This window comes from Chinchilla lanigera, unplaced genomic scaffold, assembly GCF_000276665.1.
Source record: "Chinchilla lanigera isolate Chin_1 unplaced genomic scaffold, ChiLan1.0 scaffold00047, whole genome shotgun sequence".
NCBI classification, from domain to species: Eukaryota; Metazoa; Chordata; class Mammalia; order Rodentia; family Chinchillidae; genus Chinchilla; species Chinchilla lanigera.
Window position 1 is genome coordinate 5,936,675 of NW_004955448.1, and position 6,793 is coordinate 5,943,467.

A 6,793-nucleotide genomic window follows, 5' to 3' on the forward strand; every position below is an offset into this window, starting at 1 on the left:
AAAGATATATTTTTAATAAAACTGTTTCCACTTAAAATTTGTTACTATCCTAAAATATATCTAATTTCCTTTACTCTGTCTGTGTGTGTGTGTGTGTGTGTGTGTGTGTGTGTGTATGTGGTACTGGGGATTGGTCCCTGTATTTTCACACTGAACTATATCCCTAGCTCTATTTTAATTTTTAATTTTTTGACAGAATCTTGCTAAATTGCCCAGGTGAGGCTCAAACTTATGCTATCCCCAGCCTTACAAAGTGCTGAGATTAGAAACATGCACTACCAGGCCTGTCTTGGTTTATTTTACTTTATAATCACAGGTAAGACATGAGACCATACATAAAGAAGAAATTGCTCTATGTATATGAAAAAGCCACAATATATCAAAATGCAGGTTAAGGGCTAAGTGAAAGAGAAAGGTAAGAAAAATAGCAAGTCCTAAAGGACTAAGTTTCCTAGGTCCAGAGGAGATGATGTAGGATGGTTTTTTGAAGGAGATGGGTCAACAGGAAAATTTTCAACAAGAGTTGAGGCATCATTGGGCAGAGAAAAATTGGAAAACAATTCAAGCAAGGATGAAGAATGGTGACAAGTAGAAAAAATACAAAGCAATGTGAGTAGGTAGTAATATTTTGTTATATTTATTTAATTGTGAATGGAAGAGATATTTTAGCTTTCTCTGAAAATACTCTGTATACATATAAGTAGAAATAGTTACTAGATAAGACTTCTTATAGCTTTCCACACTGGAAAACTTTCCTGAGCCTAAATCTTTCCTTCCATAATTACAAGACAAGGTAAGCCTGATCCAAAAAGCTCTGAAAGGTGGATTTTATTTTTACCTCATTTGGTGGCAAAACCTGACCTAACCTGAATTAACACAAAGCTACCCATAGACTTCCTTCATCTTATCAAAAGGCACTATTCACATGATGGGCTGCAGAAGCATTAATGTGCTTGGTGGAGCCCTGCCCCAGGCCTTGGAGGGCACTGCAGCATAGAGTTGATTTTCTGAGGTCTAAATCATATTATTTTGGCCTTTGGGGTTTCAGAAAAAGAAATGGATGTATTAGAATCAGCCTTCATCCACCCTTTATCCAATTAAATCATAGCAATTTCTTTGGTCTATTTTCAGAGTAATTTTTAACCTTTAAATCAATGCTGTGAATCCATTCTAATTTCATTTGATTTTTTTTTTTTCAAATTCTTTACGTAAAAGAGTCCAAATGTAGGGCTATAAAACGGAGGCAAGTATCTAACCAGTTCTTTCTCTGTGGTTTATACCCATTCTTTTCTTTTCAATATCTTTATTTTTTAAAGGTCTATGTGCATAGAGTTATTGCTTAATACCAGCTCATAAACGATCAATATGTGGCTAGGGGTTCACATAAGCTGTCAAGACATGTTTGTGAAGTAATAACAGCATGACTATTTGTTTAAGTCTCTCACTTGCGATAAGATGCCTCTTATGCTTAGTTTAATTTTTAAAATTTTTATTAGTACATGTTTGCAGTACTCTATGACTACATTCACCATGCAGAATTAGTGCACGTACATAATTCTTTCATACTTTTGAAAATACTATTTTTGTGCATTCCTATAATAGCCCCCCTCCCCTCCTATTTGTGTAATGCTTTTCTTATTCCAAAAGATGTTGCTGTAAACTTACTCTTGCTAAACTTTATTTCTGATGACTTCTCTTTATTAAGGTTGTTTTTAATTCTAAGCATAAGTCTCACAGGATTCTAACAATTGTTCTTAGTTCTTAGCTCTTAATTGCAAACCTAATGAGTACTTGTAGACACTATTTTATTTTCTGAAGAAATTACTGAAAGAAAGCAAAAATTGATGCAAATAGTAAAAGCTGAAATTCTCCGAGAAAACTGGTTTAAAACATGGTCCTGCCCCATTCCTTCCACAGGGAACACATTTTAGACACATTCTCAGAACTGGCAACAGTTTCAGTTTTGAGACATGACATCAATATTTCAGTTATGTTCTATTAAAATTCAAAAAATAAACATGGTGCCTGCATCAGTCAGCTTTCCCGTTGCTGAGACAAGTTATCTGGCAGCTGCAAATTGAAGGAGCATTTTATTTTTGGCTCAGGGTTCCAGAGGCTGAGCCCATGGTCGGTAGCTTCCAAGGCAGAATCATCGTGTGGAAGGGTGTGGTAAGCAAAGGTGCCCACTTCGTGGTAGTTGAGAAGTGGAGCAAAGGGGGAAAGCACCAGTGGGAGATGCACCCTCCGATGGCACACACCACCAGGGACCCACCTCCTCCTACTGGGCCCACACCCTAACAGCACGTTCTGCTGAGAACATCAATGAATTAATGAAGGAATCATTGCAAAACAGCATTTTTATGCAGTTGCACCAGTATGTTTAAGGTTCAGAGTTTTAGGAAAGCTTAAATACAGAAAATTCAGACCAAACATAACCAGCTACTTGTGGTAAGAATGTAGGAAAGTATTTTGAGTACAGAAAAGAACTACAACAAAAGTACTAGTGATAAAAAAAATTAAAGAGGACACGAACACACAGAGATATCAGGGGAAACTCTGATGGGACTTTAAGCCAACCAGTGTGACTGGGTTGAATATATTGAATATAGGACCATCTTGGCCACTGCAGGACCTTGGACATTGTCTGATGTTAGCAAAGGCCACTGATGCGGAGCCTTTACATTTAGAAATGTGCTCCTGACTGTAGAACTGAAGCTAGATGAAGGGTTCAGATTGGATTTGGGGGAGGGGGATTGCTGCTATCACTGAGAAACGCTGACAGCTGAACTGATTTGTGAACACATAGCAAAGAGAGGACAGGAAATGATGTGGAGGATAGAGATTCATCTAAGGTTAGAATATTGGTAGTTTAAAATAGGCCATGTTGGGAATATTTAAACTACAGAAGCTGGTGAACTCAAAAGTTGATTTTGTAGCAAAGATTCATTTGTTAAAAATCTGCTAGCATCCCACAAGACCCGAATAGAGAAAACATATATCTTACACTTCTCATTTGTAACGAGAGTCACTTATTACATTAGTGGCACTGAGACGAAGGGACCCATTATATTCTCTTGACTCTGAACTCTTTCACAAAACTATCCTTTCTCACTACTTTGTGAGGCAAGAGAAATGAAAATAATAGGCTGGGGGTTATTAAATGACTGCTAAAAGTGCTGACATGTATTCTGCAGGTCTCTGGCATTTCAGATAGCTTTTGAGTTGCCAAGTATGTTTAAATTATTTCATAAGGGGTTTAGAGTTGTAGCCTCATAGTGAATTTGAGAGTTTTATATGAACAAATAAAAAAGTACATTGTAAAGAAAGAGTGCTATATTTAGGACTGCTTCCTAAAATAATAGTTCTTGTATTAAAAGGTGAAAGTTAACACTACCTTTCAAGTGGATTTGTGTGTGTGGATATGTGTAAATTCCAATCATTCAAATAAAGTCTATAGATATATTTACAATGTGGACCTCGTCCTTCCATTATGAAAAAGAGTAACTAATCACAGTTTAGTGTCTACCCCTCACTCTAAGTACATTTACAATTGTCACTTATATAAAGTTAATTCTGTACATAGTCACGGAGCTGAGATTCTGGTACTGGAGGTAACTTCTATAAAATGTGCAATGATCCCCTTTCTCCAATTTCCTATTCAATATGTTTACTTTCTGCATGCTATAGCTGTCCATCCTTTCCATTCCTTTCTCTCCTTTTTCCTCTCTCTCCTTCTTCACTTATTAATTTTTAAATTCAATTTTTAAGTTGATAATTTAATCTCACAGTTCCAAAATGTAAACTGAAACAGACATACATAAGATTTTCGCTCTTCTTGCTCTGCGTCACCCTGGATCTTCCAGCCCCTTGCTTGCTGCAAGGTGACTGGACAAGATGACATGTTGAGTCCTCACAGCTTCAGTCACACTCTTACCAACAAAGAAAATAACTTTTGTTCAGTGTTTCAAGTATTTATTTGTCACTTCAGTTTTAGTTAGGATCAAGAAAAGCCAAGGAGATGATTAAAACACCCCCATTTCCCTCCCACACATTCTTGTTCCTGGAAAACATTACTTAGAAGTCTCTGAGAATCTGACTTTCCAGCAGGCAAACCAGTCTGAGGCAAAGATTGGTGAGATTTCAGTTGGTCTTTCTCCTTCCATTCTATTTAGGCACTGGCAGGGATGCTGAAGCTGAGATTTATCAGTAGGAGGGAAAAGAGGGCAGGAGAAGCAGCCCCACGGGGCGGGCCACTGGCAGGGATGAGCCTTTGTAAGGGGTACTCCTTGCCACATGGTCTCTGCTTTTTTTCTTGCCAGGATGCTCTGCAAAATAAGTAGATGAGAGAGTTTTTCAGTGATGGACACAAGGATGTATCTGCACAGAGCTCAAAACTCTCAGATAAAAACAAACCGTTCTAGGGAGACCAGGGTAGGATTCAAAAAGAATGAAAGCAATTTGATTTCAGAGATCCAAACATACCACCCACTCCAAATGAGTATTTCAGAGCTACCCTACCTAGTAACACAGGAAGATTTCCCCCCACTCATTTCATGTTAATAAATATGACAGTAATATTTTAGTAAGAAACACTCAAATCTTACAGAGGTCGAGCAGTATGAAGAAAATGTACTATCTCACAGATAACACTGTTGATGTAAGATTTCTATTTTAAAGATATTTTGTTTCCTATTTTAATTCTTGGCTCCCTTCATTTTCCTACCTATCTTTTTCTTACTTATTTTTTTTTATACACAGATTTGTCTTTGTTATCCACCCTAATTTCTTTTTCTTTCTGGGAAAAAATCACATAGGGATAAGTGATAAAATAGTTCAGATATACAAGTGCTAGCTGGGATGCGTCATTTGAAATTGTTTTTGGAAAACTGTGTGTAGAGGTGAATAAGTTAAATAATACAAAATAAAATAATTTCAGAACTGACACTTCATCTGGGCTAAGAGCTACTTGAGTGTCTTGAAGTCAGTAATTTACATGAAGTACAGATGGATCAACATACTCCTTAACTTGATGCATTCTCTCATCTCTCCTTTCACCTTCAAAAATGTGTACTGCTTTAAAATTTCAGATCCACGGGTAGGAGATCATGATGGAGCAATTTTCATTTGGTTTGGTTTTGATTCAAAATTGTATATCTATTGGATTGTACTCATTTAACAGTAAACTTTAAAACTGTTCCGTTTTGTGTTTCTGTATGTGCTCTGTATATGTGGGAGGGCAGAAGGAAAAAGAAAAAGAGTAAGAGGAAAGGAAAGGAAGAAAAGAAAAAAGTGATGCCAATTCTGACTGGAATGACAGAAAAATCGATCTTGCAGTGGTCCACTGTAGTCATCTTCCTCCCTTGCTATTCTAAGTTTCCTGAAGCCAGATGCCATAAGTGAGTAGAGGGACCTTGGTTCCCATAAATTGTTAAACATATTAACCACTAAGCAACCCCATAGAGCTCCATTCACATTTCTAATTTTTGTAGATCAATATTCCCATGAAGACAATTTTCTGGTATTTATAGTAACTTATCTTGAGAAAGGCAGCCTTCTCTAACTTATACAAAGGAATCATTTGGCCAGAACAGGGCTTATTGATAGTGGGATAGAAAATACCCTCTATGAAAGCACCTGCTACTGGACAATAATTGGTAGCTTCCCTGCAAAAGAATGCCGTTCTATGTTTGAAGAATATGGATGTGTTGTTTCAAAAGAAGCTAGAAATACAGCATTTTAGGTGAAGTCTAATTTTTATGCTGAGATAGTTTTGTCTTAGCTACCTTGTGTGGTTGTCTTTTCTGTAGGGTTAATGTCTTATCTGGTTCACTGCCTTGCCTTACCCTTTCCCATTTGAGAGCCATTTTTGGAGTAGGTTATCACATGGTTCTGAAAATTAATATGCTGTCTGTGTGTGCCTATATGACATACACTGACAAACATTTATGTGTATAGGCTGGATGTAACTCAGGAGACCTGCAATCCCCGTTAACGCATTCCTTTTCTATCTCCTCCACACTGGCTCCACATACTACTTTTGAAATAGTGCAGGTACAATAGTGCCTAAAATCTTATGCGAGATTACCTAAAATGGCATGAGTCTTGGAACAGTTGAAAACTAAGTAGCCACTGCTTTAATGTGGTTTTCCCAAACCATCCAAAATTGTACAAGTTGTGATACTATTAATGATCAACTGTGTATAGGGAAATTCCTGAGAACTATGAAAAGAAGCTTTAGTACCTTTTCTTTTAGGGCAAAAATCTGAATAAAAATGCAAGAATGACATTGTCATTCTATTCCATGTCATCAAACACACATGATAAACAGAAAATAGACAACTCTATCGGTTATTTGTAATCTCTTATGTATGCCTCAGAATTTTCTGTTCCATGTTTTCATTGCTTGTAAAACTGAATGTTAGCTTCACACAAGGTATTTCTTATAGCCAGTTTGTTGCAAGGTGGCTCTGTAATTACAATTACTGTGTTGTGTACAGAATACAAAATTTGGCTTCAGATCTTCAATTGCTTGTTCTGCTAGGAGGCAGCTGGACTGAGGCAGGTGTTGACCCAGAAGAAAATATTTTAAAACAAGATTTAGAGGAGTACACAAGCTATGGTGCAAAGATAAGTGTACCAACAGTGTTGTCTTTCTAATGGATAAATGATATTTTAAATAATTTTGTCTTTTTTGTTTTTAATCATTCTAAACTAAAATAATTGTAGATATTTTATCTTCTAAACTAAATAATTAAATAATTTCTAAACTAAATATCTAAATTCTAAATATCTT